This window comes from Quercus robur, chromosome 10, assembly GCF_932294415.1.
Source record: "Quercus robur chromosome 10, dhQueRobu3.1, whole genome shotgun sequence".
NCBI lineage: Eukaryota > Viridiplantae > Streptophyta > Magnoliopsida > Fagales > Fagaceae > Quercus > Quercus robur.
Genome location: NC_065543.1, coordinates 52,714,955 through 52,730,180, shown reverse-complemented (window position 1 = coordinate 52,730,180; position 15,226 = coordinate 52,714,955). Strand labels below are relative to the sequence as shown.

At 30.8% G+C, this 15,226-nt stretch overlaps 1 pseudogene; it reads left to right on the top strand.

Moving 5' to 3' along the window:
• The first annotated feature begins 5,911 nt into the window (after positions 1 to 5,911).
• LOC126701959 (probable inactive purple acid phosphatase 27) lies at positions 5,912 to 15,063 on the top strand (annotated as a pseudogene).
• The last annotated feature ends 163 nt before the right edge of the window (positions 15,064 to 15,226 follow it).

The window sequence follows — 15,226 nt, the reverse complement described above, 5'->3', positions numbered from 1 at the left end:
TTTTCTAATTTTTAATAAGATAAAATGTGTGATGATCTTTATTGAGTATATGTGGTTGGTTGTTGTTTTTTTTTTTTTTTTAAATTTTATAGTTCATTGATATTAGATTTATAATATTTTGCATTCATTAACTCACTTAGCACAAAGATTAAAAAAAAAAACTTAATTAAATACATGACATAAACTTAAGTGGATAATTATAGTGTAGTCCTCACATAAATTTAGACACATGACGTAAAATTGGATTATAATTGAACTTTCTCTAAACTTTACCTATTAATATATATATATATATATATATATAGAGAGAGAGAGAGAGAGAGAGAGAGAGAGAGAGAGAGAGAGAGAGAGAGAGAGAGAGATAATTAGTCAAATTATTATTTTAAAAAAAGTATGTAACACATACATACGTATAAATAATTAGTTAATTTTTTTAAAAATAAACATAATTAGTCATATTAAAATTCTTATCTAAATTTAATACTATTTATGAGCATTTTTTTCTAATTTTTAATAAGATAAAATGTGTGATGATTTTTATTGAATATATATGCTTAGTTTTTTTTTTTTTTTTTAATTTCATAGTTCATTAGTATTATTATTATTATTATTATTATTATTATTATTATTTTTGGCTAGGTAAATGCATTAGTATTAATTTTTAGTATTCTGTACTCATGTCCCCCCACATAATATCGATCTTATAGTCTTTATCTCGATCTTTCTCGCTCAACCTCCAACCATGCCCCCTTTGTTTGTTTGTTTTTTTTTTTTTTTTTTTTTTGCTTAACCCCCTTTGTTTGTTTATACATTATAGTGCTATATTATATATATAACACACAAGTCGAGAAAGTCGCATACTTTTACTCACATCACAAAGATGAACCAACATGTCGACACCGACAATTTTATGATCTCGAGGACAATAATAATTAGTTTATATATTTCAACGTCATATGGATATCGGACATGTTTTGCATCACGTGGCAATAAAATTATTCCAGCTTTCGCATAATATAATGTCTGGGAGCATCAGATCAAAAAAAAAAAAAAAAAAAAAAAATGTCAGGGAGCATCAGATTAAAAATTAAAAAAAAATAAAAGAATATCAGGGAAGCAATATAAAAAATTAAAAACGGACCTTATAAGTTGGTAGGAATAGATGTGACTAATTATCAAAGTGGTGTGTCTTTATTTATATCTTTATTTATATGATATATATGAAATTATACTATGACTAGAAAGTTTTTCTATAGGTAAATAAAAATATTAAGAAATTATATAATATAATTGGATCTAAATTTTTAAGTTAGAAATGGACTCTTTCTATATTTTAGTCTTTTGCAAACACAAAATTTATACCACAAGAGTTTTTTTTTTTTTTGTTGGTGCTGAATAAGTGATGTTTTATTTAAAACTAGTGTGTAGCCTTATACATACTCACGGATATAATTAAGAACAATCAAAATTATACATTTTTTTTTTAAGAAATGGACTCTTTCTATATTTTAGTCTTTTGCAAACACAAAATTTATACCACAAGAGTTTTTTTTTTTTTTGTTGGTGCTGAATAAGTGATGTTTTATTTAAAACTAGTGTGTAGCCTTATACATACTCACGGATATAATTAAGAACAATCAAAATTATACATTTTTTTTTAAGAAAAGATTCAAATTATACATAGTATTAACTTAAATTTTTAAACCATTCATTTCTAAAATATGGAATAATTTCTCATTATATATATAAGATTTAGAATTTAATTGGATTTAAACTCCTTGATTTTTTTTACCAAATAATTCACTTGTCACAAATTTTTTTTTTTTAAATGGATATATGGCGGAAAATTGAGGTCCAATTGAAATTCGATTTAGAATTTAATTGAATTTGGACTCTTTGGCTTTATACTCAATAATTGGATTTTCTCTTAACTTTAGTTATATATATATATATATATATACATACAAAGGGAAGGCTCAAGATTTGTCCATCTACAAAATGTGAGCTGGAAGGTTGGAGATGGTAAGGACCCAACACCGTTACAAAAAATGGGTCAGGCAACAAGGCTATGGGCAACTCTATTGAATTCAGATTTTCTAGGGTACTCTACCGAATAGATTTCCTTAAATCTTAACCATTCTTTAACGATTTAATGGTCAAGATTTTGCCATGTTAGCATTCCACTAATAATATTCTTAATTGTTTTATTTGCAACATTATTTTATTATTTTAAAAGTATTATTAGTAGAATGCTAATATGGTAGAATCTAGACCCTTAAATAATAAAAGAGTAATTAGGATTTAAAGAAATCTGGGGCCGTTTGGTATGGCATTTTAAGCAATAATTTTCAATTTTTAAACAATATTACACGTATTTTCACACACTTTTTCACCCACACGTATTTCTAAAAAATACAAATAACATTATCAAACAAGCCCTATTGGTAGAGTACGTTAGGAAATCTAGTAAATCTGAATCTAACTCTATTAGCTTTCCTAACAACAATGGAAATTAAAATAGTATGCGAAAGATTTAGAAATCTTGTTGATATGTGTAAAATGATAGAGGATATTGCCCAATGTGGCGTAATTGATGATCACTTTATATCTCATTGGTGGCATTATGCTTGAGTTTGAAATGTTGATCTCCCCCAAGTCCTCCACTATGGTCCTTGTCATAATTGAAGCTAAAATATTTTAGTGGTTTTTAATTAGAGAGAGAGACCTTTTGCTGAAAAAAAAAGATTAAAAAAAAAAAAAAGTAAACGTGGTGGTTGGCCAATTATTAATTAATATTAAAAAATTTTAAACAGCCATTTGTTACATTATCATTGATGTACAAATAAGATAATAATATTGTTATTATTATTACGGTTCTTCTTGTCCTCAACATAATTAAATGATACTCCCTTCATCTCAATTTATTTGTCCTGTTTGAAAAGTCAAATTTTTTAAGGGAATATCATTTATTTTCTTGTCTACCTTGTAAAAATATATAAGTTTACAAAACTATCCTTAAATAAATTTATCAATTTTTTTATAAAAGAATTATTCTTAATGAGGCTTAGGGGTATAATAGGAATATTAGTAAACTAATAACTTTTATTTTTAGAAACAGGACAATATTTTGGGACATTCCAAAATAGAATAAAGGACAAACAAAGTAGGAGTATATAAAAAGAACAAACAATTATCTAATTCTTTTCTTTGGTCCATATGCATTATATATAAGGTGACAAATAAATAAATAATATGGAGTTACCAAGCCCCAATTTTGCCAATGATTTTTTCTCCAAAAAAAAAAAATGTCAATGATTTTATTAAGATTAATATTATGTTGGTGCAATGTACAATTAATGATTATATAATAAAAGTTAAATATTATATTAGAAGTAGTGGTTGTATTTGGTAGATACTCCTCGTATACTACTTTTAATTAATAGCAGTGTTTATATTTATTTATCCCTTATATATATATATATATATATATATAAAAGAGAAATTAATATAATTGATTTTATTTTCTTTCTAATTCTTGACGCTCAAAATAGAAAATTCTCAAAATTGTTTTTTTTTTTTTTTTTAATGGGAAAATTATCAACATTGTCATATGATCCTATATGTATAATTTACATCAAGATTAGGATTTTAATTCTATTAAGACTTCTTATTAAGCCTTATGTTTATATAATGCAATTATCTATTTTCACAAAATATATTTAATATTAGAAAATGCAAGTAGATTTATACTATAAACCATCCTATCATCGTAACCCTAGTTAATACTTATTGAATTAATTTAGAACTATGTATATATAATATATAATTCAATAGTATAGATATGTGAATTATCTATAATTCTCTCACTATTATTCAATTCATTTCAAAGGCTCTCTAAATAAATTTTGATTTGGATTATGTGTTTTTTTTTTCTAAATGTTTATATATATGGTCAATTGATAAGTTCTTCTACAAGATTTCTTTTGTTAATTATTGATTCTTATTATTTAACTTTCCTTTATTTTATATTAATCTTCATATGATGATATCACTTAAAATATATATCTATAATTTATAATTAATAGATAAATTATATTTTATATAATAAAAGTTTGATTCTAGAAATTGTGGTCGTACTAAGTAGATACCTTAATTAAATGCTACGTGTACTGATTTTAATAATAGTTTTACTATATTAACTTTTTATGAAAAAATTTTAAAACATAACTTTTTTTTTTCAATCTATGAAATATTAATTATTATTTCGAATAAATTATATATTCTATAAAATCCATAGCAGACGCAACACACAGCTCTTTCACTAATATTACAAAAGAATGAAAATAATTAGTATTTACACATGTTGTACAAACAAAATTTTTTTCAAAAAATCAAGTAAAAATGAGTTGAAATGATAGATTTTCAAAAAAGAACGGTCTTTTGTCAAAATAACCAAAATATTTTCTCAGTTTTTTTATAAGGAAAAGACACCACTTGATATAATATATTCATCTTTCAACTTGGGCAATGAGCTTGTCATGAGTGTGATTTCCCTAGGATTCTTCTCTCTAGGAACTCTATGTAGCTATTAAGGTGTAAAATGCTATGATATCAAATAGTAAGCTAACTATTTGTTTGATTATATTATATTTCTCAACAGAGAGAGAGAGAGAGAGAGAGAGAGAGAGAGAGAGAGAGAGAGAGAGAGAGAGAGAGAGAGAGAGAGAGAGTTAAAGCAAATTTAAAGAGTCAAAGCAAATTTTAACAAAGACCATCATTAGCTAATAACCTTATCTTTGACATATACATCTAATATGTGTTGTTATTGTTACTCTCCCTCCTCTTGTTATCAACTTATCATAACCATCACCAATTCATCATCATTTTTATCAAAAACACTAGAATAACCTAATCAACCCTATCTCGTTAAAAATAACACTATCAAAATTTCAGATATAATTAGTTAATATATGTGCATTATTTATATGGTGACAAGATAAAAGGGACTTCCTACTATTATTCTGATAAGAAATAAGTGGGGCCTGTTGATGGAGGTCCCAGTCATCTATAATCGTGTTTCAAATTTTAGATATAAAATTTATGAAACAAAAAACAAAGATATCCATCATTGATTTTTAAAGAGTTATTTGATCAAGATGCAAAAAGTTATATGTCGACAAAATGAAATGGAGTTCCTAGCATTATTCTGATTAAGAAAATTTCGTGGATAGATGGCCGGGCTTGTTAATGATTTTAGGTATGAATTTAAAATATAAATAAATAAATATAAATATATATATATATATATATATATTCACCATTGATTTTAAAATAAGTTACTTGATCAAGATGAATTAATTATATTGTGAAAAAATGAAATGGAGTTTCTACTATTATATATTCTGATATGAAATTTTGTGGGCAGAGGGGTTGTTAATGATGTTAGGTATGAAAAAAAAAAGAAGAAGAAAAAAACAAAAATATTCACCATTAACTGATTTTTAATTAAGTTACTTGATCAAGATGAATTAATTATATTGCGAAAAAATAAAATGGAGTTCCTACTATTATTCTGTTATGAAATTTGGTGGGCATAGGGGCTTGTTAATGATTTTAGGTATGAAAAAAAAAAAGCAAAAATATACTCACCATTGATTTTAATAGAAGTTACTCCTAGAATATAATGAGAATGACATATAAAAGTTAAAATTTGTAAATAAAATAAGCATTACCGAACAAAAGCACACATGCACTACCTAAACTTTTAAAATCACACACGCATACTTGGCTTCCTCTATATATATGGTAGTTTATTCCCATCCCACATGCACCACCTAAACTTTTAATATATACATGGTTTCTTACAAGTTTAGCTTATAAGTTTCTGTGCTTCAGTTCTCTCTAGCTGCTCCACTCACTAATCTGCTCTTTCTTAACAAAAACTATAGTAATAGAAAGAAGTAAAACACATGGACAGCTCTCTCAGCTGCCTGAAATTCTTTAGGATTGTGCTTATCTTTTGGTGCAGCTTGGCAAGCTTGAGCTTAGCTTCGGCTCACCGTAGTCATGAATACGATAAGCATCCATTGTCCATGATCAACATTTATAAAACCACTTTTGAGCTCCGTGACTACTGACTCGGTCTATATCAACGCGAACCCGTTCATTCTCGGCTTGCAGGTACCACTTTTATATGAAAGTCTGCATTTTTTAGCTACTTTGGTCTTGTTTATGATTTATATTTTATGTGTGAGTGTATATATGTGTAGGTGTGTTGGAAGTCGGAAAATTGTCCAAATTGATTAACAAAGTTACAAAGCAATATCAATAATATATCAATAAAACAAAATATGGTCAGATTAACTTATAAGCAAAATAGACAAGTGCAAAACCATATAAAATTAAAAATTAAGTAAAACTTATCACCGAGGCACGAAACTAAATCCACTGTCTTTAAGAAGTGATTTCGCCTTCATTAGAATGAATCCGTCAATGCAAATAGTTTAAGTAGTCGCTTTTTAGGATATAATGACAACTCTGTTAATGTGCACTCACAAACAGAGTTTCAAACTCATCACAAATGCCCAAGTGAAAATTTTCAGTAAAAACAGGGGAGCAAAAGTATCAAAGAAATATGTGTTTTTATTGTTTTCAACTAATCTCATATATGCAGAATTTGATAGTCTTAGAGCTCTTAAAAAGGAAGTAGCTAAAGATGATTAGAGTGAAAAGAAAAATGCAAAAACAAAGGAGTTTTTCTTTCCCATTGGTGCACGAAGCTGCTATGTATTTTTTGCAAAAAAGGGAAGGTGTGGCTGACTAGTTTTCTAAAAAAATATGAGATGATTGAGGGTTTTGTTTGCTGCCAAAAACTCCCTCACCAGTCAAGTAAAATTCCACAACATAGACTTGGGCTTTACAACAAAATATTATGGGTTTAACCTTTGAACATACCTAATTAATTTTAAAACATTTCCAACATATATAGGTGTGTACGTCTTAGTCTAAATTGATTCCACTCATGTAAGGGCGGTTCATATGCTATTATATCAGTCTCTACTTTTTCTTTCTTTTTTTGGATGAATGGATATGGTTTCATCTCCAATCAAAAAAAAAAAAAAAAGAAAAGAAAAAGGATATACAATCATGATTCATGCATGGACAGCTCAAATGTAATATAAAAATGATATTTCATCACCTTTGATTTTAAAATGGTTGTCAGAATATAATGAGTTAAGTGCAGAAGGGATGGTGGCTTATACATATATTCATAAAAGCCTAGATTCCATCAGCCCAATTAGGTTTTAGTGTTTTACTTGGCTAAAGATTTTTTTTTCCTTCTTTACAAAGCCATTATTGCACTCCCCCAAGATCAAACATTTATAAAACCATTATTGCACTCTATAATTTTTATTTATTTATTTTATAATTTGAAAGTTGGGGGTAAGAGGAGTGAAATATTAGATATTTCTATTGAAAATATCAAAAAGTGTCAGTTAAGTTATAAATTTTTTTTTCATGACTTGATCTCCATTAAAAGCAAGTCCACTCATTTTTGCCTTAAAAATGCATTCCATGCTATTCATCCAAAAATAAAAAGTGCATTCCATGCATGTATAAAAGACTTTGATTCAAATCTTACTTACACCAAAAAGAAAGCAATTTGTATCTTATTTTGATAATTAAGAACAATCATTATGAAGCAAATATTATAGATTCAAATCATATTGTGTGTGTATATATATACACACTGTGATATAATTTTCGCTTATATTTTGCACATTGGGACCATGTAGTTGCATATTTTTTTTTATTTTGTGGGCATATTGTTTTATATTTTGTGAACGATTGAACTGGATTTATTTTGTGTGTGTATGTATTAAGATTGAATTGGAATTTTGGGAACGATTGGTTGTCCATAACTCAAATAACTAAACACGTGCCAAAGAACAATTTGGCGAGGATTATGATATGTGGAACTACGAGGTTAATTGCTCATTATCCATATCAATCATTTGGAATGGTTTAGTGCACAAAAGGAGGCTTCCCCTATCATTCTTCCTGTGGAATTGGCTATTTGGGTCATTGATAGGCATATATAAACACCAGAAATCATGCTGTTATGGCCCATATTAGGCATGATAATTACCCCTCTCAGATGTTCAAATGAGTAATGAGAATTCACTGTGGTTCAATTCATGTTACCCCTACTTTTTAAATGTGTCTAATAAAAAACTACAGGCTACACGCTATTAGGAAGTGATTAAATTTAATTAGACACTTGGATATTATATATTCTACGTGTTGTGATGTAACAAGCTGTTTGATATATGATTTCAGGGTGAGGACATAGCTTGGGTGAACGTGGATCTCGTAAACCCTGATCCCTCCGAGGATGATTGGGTTTCTGTTTTTTCTCCAGCAATATTCAAGTAATGTACATCTTTGTGTCACTATGTATGAAACGTCTAGCTAGTTCTTTTCTAGACTCAAACAATGTTGAATAGAACACAAATCATATTAGTTGTGCTTCTTTTATGATATTGACAATTTCATGTTATGGAACAATTCCATGGAGAAAAAAATATTAAGTTGGAATGTTAAGTCTTCTATTAGTCTAGAAATTGAACGAAACTTGTTTTGAAATGGCAGCTCGTCAACTTGTTCAATAGAAAATGAAGAAATTCAATCTCCATATTTATGTTCAAGCCCGATAAAGGTGTGTACAAAGTAACAACAACACAAAACAATTTGGTTTTTGCTTCTCCATAAGCTATGTGACATTAATGTCTTTCTAACAGTGCAAGTACGCAAATTATTCCGATTCAAACTGTACAGCAACAGGCAGAACTACTTTGAAGTTCCAGTTAATCAATCAGAGGGCAGACTTCTCCTTTGCATTGTTTTCAGGCGGTTTGTCAAATGTGTGTCTAGGACTTTTTAATTTTTATGTTGCTCTTATGCTTCATTAATCTCTTACTGTGCCAAATTAACTAACTTCCACACATGATGTGTGAATAAATAATGCAGCCTAAACTAGTTGCAGTCTCAAATTTCATATCATTTGCAAATCCTAAAGCACCTCTATGTCCTTGCTCACGGGAAGTCTTGGAATGAAGTAAGTTTACCTAATTGATAGTTCCATTTAGAGTCTTATTATAGAAAATGGATTTTTAGGTAATCAGCATTATTAGTTTAGGCTTGTTGGGACATGTGTAAATTTTTTTTATAAGTAGATTTATGTAGGTATATAATTTTTTGATGTTGTACAGATGACAGTAACTTGGACGAGTGGCTATTCCATAGATGAAGCTGTACCATTTGTTGAGTGGGGTTTGAAAGGAGAAACAAATATACGATCTCCAGCTGGAACATTGACAATTGAACAGAACAGCATGTGTGGTAAGTTATATATACTAATCGCAAATGCACACAATACATAGAAATTATAATTATTTTGACGTGTAATATTATGTCATATCTAACAATCAATGGGGAAAAAAAGATAACAATTTTATTTATTTATAGTTTATACTCATTCAAAATAAAAATTATATTGGACAACTGTTTTCATATCCTTGTGCGGCTAATTAGTGTTCAAGACCAAGTTGAATGGTCTAGTTATTCCGCTCTTGCCGCTTAAAGAACCATATGTCATTTTCATCAACTTTAAGAGATAGAGATAATAAATATAATAGTTTTAGTTATTTTTAGTTTATACTCACCTGAAATGGAGCAAAGTGGACTGATATGGACCAATTGAACTGAAGTGGACTGAAGTGGACCGAAATGGACGGAATAGACTAATATGGACCAAATGAATGAATTGGACTGAATAGACCGAAATTGACAGAATGGACCAAAGTGGACCGAAGTGAACTGAACTGGACCGAATGGACCAAATTAGATCAAAGTGGGTGTTTATTATCTCTATCTCTTGAAGGTGATGAAAATGACATATGGATCTCTAAGTAGGAGCAGAACTAGATCCTTCACCCTAGCCTTGAAGAGATATTATATAGATTTCATCAATTCATAGTACACCACATTACATAATTTTATTATGAATTCTAATTTGATCGCACTATGATTTATTAATTTATTAGCTAGGCTTGGAGAAAGCTGTACTGATTAAAACGTGCCACCATTATTCAATGTTTTTTTTTTTGGTATTGGTAAATTATCAATAAGCAATCATCGGTCTCAAGTGCGTATTTGAGACTCGAAATCTTGAACAAATATTACTGCTATATTATTAGTCTTCCAAGTTGTTTTAAAATATTCCTACACTTGTTAGTATCAAAGAGCTTCCACAATGAAATACATATATGAAGTATTGTACCTTTTCCAAGATTGCAAACAATTGTGTTTCTCAAGTAGCTTATGGTAAATGGAGTATGGACACACTTTTGGCTTCAAAGAAAGATCCCAAATTTTAATTAATAATACTTAAAATCCTGTCAATTCATAACTATATATGGTTAGAAAGTCTTGTTTAATTTGCTTATTTCCTCTTTATGGATTACTTTTTATTTTTAGGTGTGTTACATTGACCAAGCATGAGCTTGGATCACTCTAAATACAATATTTTTATAACTTTTTTTTTCACTATAACAGTTCAATTAATAATATGTACATAGTACCATTTCATGCATGATGAGATTTCCTTATTACTCTGTAGGTGCACCTGCACGAACAGTTGGCTGGCGTGATCCTGGTTTCACACATACAAGTTTCTTAACAAATTTGTGGCCAAAGACTGTGTATGTGTTTAACTCATTTCTTGACATAAAAGTGTCCTGAAAGTCTTACTTAATGGTATTTGCTGAAGGTTTGTTATGATGGTATTTCAGGCACTCTTACAGGATGGGTCATATCTTATCTAATGGTTCATATGTCTGGAGCAAAACCTCACTACAAAAAAAACCGGTCTAAAGCTGCGTTTTTCAAACGCAGCTTAAGACCCAAAAAACGCGGCTATAGGCTTTTAGCCGCGTTTCCTATGGCCGCGTTTATAAACGCGGCCTAAAGTCCGCAGCTCAAAGCCTATAGCCGCGTTTTTTGAAACCGCAACTAAAACCAGACCTACAGCCGCGTTTTATAACCGCAGCTATAGGATTCGGCCCTATAGCTGCGTTTTTGGAAACGCAGCAGTAGACCCAACCTGCTAAGGCTTCGGACCTATAGCCGCGTTTTTAAAATGCGGCTATAGGTTCTTTTAAGTAGCTGAATAAGAGTCTATAGCTCAAATAAGAGTCTATAGGTTCTCAAGTAGCTTATTCTTTCAAATCATCCCCATATCCAGGACAGGATTCCTTACAGCGTGTTATAATATTTGGCGACATGGGGAAGGTAAAACAAGCTCAAATTTTTTTTTTTTTTAAAATCCAATGTACCAAACCAAACTGTTAATTAGTGCAATATCAGAAAATTGAAGATTAAAATCTACTAACAGCTTTGCCTCTCAAATGGAAAATAGGCAAAAGTGATAGTATATGAGTTTGTAAACATGTGTTGATGATCTTTTGCAACCATGTAAAGCAGGGGCAGAACTAGAATTTTATGAACAGGGGCCCAAAATAATAATAAATATAAAATTGAACCAATTTAATAGTGTCATAAAAGAAATATGAAAAGTCTGGGAGTCTAATCATATTTTTTTGGAAAATTTTAGGTAAATTTAGGAGTAAAAATCTAATATTTAAGAAGTTTGGGGGGCCAACCATATATTTTTTTTAAAAAAATTAGGAAACTGTAGGGGTAATTTTATAAAATTAGAAAAGTTAGGGTCCGCCCCCTGATGTAGAGATAACTTAAGTCCCGTAACTATCTTCAGTTTATTAGAGCCTGTTTGGGTAAGCAATTTCCACAACTCAATTATCAGTTTCCATAACTCATAACTCAAAAATGGTGGGACCCATAGCAAAAAGGTTGTTTGGCCAAACGATAACTCTGTTTCCATAACTCTGTTTCCATCACTCAATTCTCTGATTTTTGAGTTATGAGTTATGGAAACTGAAACAACAAAAGCCTGTTTTCAGTTTCCATAACTCATAACTCAATGGCATTTCCGTAAATAAACATACATGAGGGACCCACAGCCGCAACTTTTGACCACCTTTTGACTTTTTTTTTTCTTTTTTTTCTGGGTTAGCGTTGGCTGTTCATTCCTTCTTCTCTTTTTTTTTTCTTTTTTTTTTTTTTCTGGGTTGGCATTGGCTGTTCGTACCTCTTCTTTTTTTTCTTTTTTTTTTACTGGTTCGTCTGTTCTGTTCTATTCTTTTTTTTTTTTTTTCTTTAGTACCTAGACTCACCAAACTTAGTGAAAAAAAAAAAAAAAAAAAAAAAAAAACCCAGGACGAATAGCCAACCCAGGAGGAAAAAAAAAAACAAAAAACAAAAAAAAAAGCTGCACTGTGTCAGGCGTGGGCCCTCCAAATAGTGTGAAAAATAGTGAGTGATGGAAACTGAGTGATGAAGGCAAACGGATGTGAAAAATTGAGTGATGAGTGATGGAAATTGAGTGACGAAAAAGGCTTACCCAAACAGGCCCTTAACTTCAACTCTATATTCTATTGTTGCTTATATAAAAAACTCTTAAGACAATTAACATAATTAATATATATATATATAGAGAGAGAGAGAAAGAGAGAGAGGACAATAAGATTATAAAACATGTTTTTGGGGGAAAAAAATTCTAGAATTATATCAAGTGCTTGAGAACCCTTGCTAGGTGTTTTAAGGATCGTAAAATTCCTTCCTTATAGTTAAGTGTGTAAATTAAGTTTTTGGCTAGATTGAGTTTCTTATAAATGTTTTTTTTTTTTTTTTCTTGTATGCTTTAGGGATAACGTGATGGTTCAAATGAAAATAGTAGTAAAGATCCGGGTGCGCTTAACACTACAGACCAACTCATCAAGGACTTGCCAAATTATGATATAGTATTCCACATAGGAGATATAGCATATGCAGATGGATACCTCGCAGATTGGGATCAATTCCTGCAACAAGTAGAGCCCATTGCATCTACTGTTCCATATATGGTTGCAAGGTTCGTGTAATTGATCACTACTTGTTTCCATCTATAATAAAAATCAGATTATATGCCTTACTTGATAAAACTGGTTAATGAATCTTTCAAAGATCATCCTGCAGTGGTAATCATGAACGTGATTGGCTGGATTTAGGTTGCTTCTATACTGGTACAGATTCAGGTGGGGAATGAGGTGTGATTGCCGAGACCTTATACTATGTTCCTGCTGAGAACAGAGCTAAGTTCTGGTAAATTGCATTTATATGTTCTTTACATTTGCAAACACTTGTTATTGTTTGAATATAGGGAGTCCTACAAAAATTGAAGGTGCTTTTATTTTTTGATGAATCTAAAAATTGAGGAGTTGTCAAACCTTGTCCAACAATCAGTTTGGTCCATTTCTCTTACATTGATTTGTTTGTTGTGGAGTATATCCTTCATTCTAAGTTTTGTGACCGTAGTTGTCATTTATATGTAGGTATTCAACAAATTATGGCATGTTTCACTTCTGAATAGCTGACACTGAGCATGACTAGAGAGAGGGATCAGAGCAGTATATGTTCATTGAGAAGTGCCTTGCATCAGTTGATAGAAGAAAACAACCTTGTTGATCTTTGCTGCTTCTCGCCCCCTTGGGTATTCCTCTAATGATTGGTTTGGCTAGGAGGGCTCATTTTCAGAGCCCATGGGAAGAGAAGACATGCAGAAGCTTTGGCAGAAATATGATATCGCGGAAGCCTAAAGAAAGCACACACAATGCTCTCTTGATGGAACAGAAACTAAACTGTTAGTTCCTGGTAGTAAACCTCGAATCCACGAGGGGTTCCTTGAATACACGAGGTGATAGGTCTGGAATCCACCAGAGAATACAATAGACACAAGTCTGAATTTTTATTGATAATAGTCTAATTTGCCACTGACGGCTACAAAACATATAAATACTGAGAAAAACATCTAAAAACCCTAATTCGCCCTAATTACGCGATTAGGTCACAAAAATACCGAATTTTACCAAAAATGGCAAAATTGAGTTAAATGCAAAATCATAAACTACTGACCTTAAGGGTCGTTCCAAAACAGACGGGACCTTATTCTGTCTTTTAAATTAAAAGTTATTAAAGAAAAACAAATATTACTATAAATAGCAAAAACATTGTTTTCGGGGCCTTAATGAAGGAATTCGCCTAAATTTCGGCGACGTTCATGAATCTGGATCAAAATGCCGTTTCCCTTCAACCTGCCAAATTTCATGCAATTCCGACACTGTTACCCTGATGGCCCTTACTGGCACCTCCCTTTGATCTTGCATTGTGACTTCCTACGCCCCTGTTGTTCCAGGAATGCATGTGCTGTCTGTTCTACATCAAAATACAGGGTAGATCTTGCATTTTTTGGCCATGTCCATAACTATGAAAGGACATGTCCCATTTACCAGGTATGAACAAAGCAAGCTATACGAAGGTTCTATAGACTTGTCGTATGAATATCCATGCATGATGCATATGTAGCTAATTCTCATGTGTAGATCAGTAAAAGTAATTTATTGTCATGCAAAATTGTGCATACATTACTAGTGGAAGGATATAAAGCACATTAAACAATGTAGATGCTTAGTTACAGTGCTTAATTTCTTAGCCAACACTTTAACTTAGAATTACAGTTTCTGTTTAAGATCATTTGCATTCCATTTCTCTAATCTTGTATTATCAATGCTGGTTGTGTAGAATATATGTGTTAACTCAGAACAGTCCCGTTATTCTGGCACCATGAATGGAACCATCCATGTTGTTGTTGGAGGGGGAGGACACCACTTAGGATCATACTTCAAAGGGATACCCAATTGGAGTTTATACAGAGATTATGACTTTGGATTTGTCAAACTGACAGCATTCAATCGCTCTTCTCTCCTCTTCGAGTACAAGAAAAGCAGTGATGGAAAGGTATATGATTCCTTCACCATTCAACGAGAGTACAAAGATGCTTTGGCTTGTGTACACGACAGTTGTGGACCAACCACCTGGGCGTCTTGAACTTCATCTAAAATTTCCTTTGGAGGAAACTTATGTATGACCTTTGTTGTAATAAGCATCATTGCTTCCATTGATGCAAATGTTTTGTGAGATATTTATTAATATCTACTACTGCTAAGCTTCTACTCCATCCATCATTTCTTATTTGTTTTGTTTATTTATC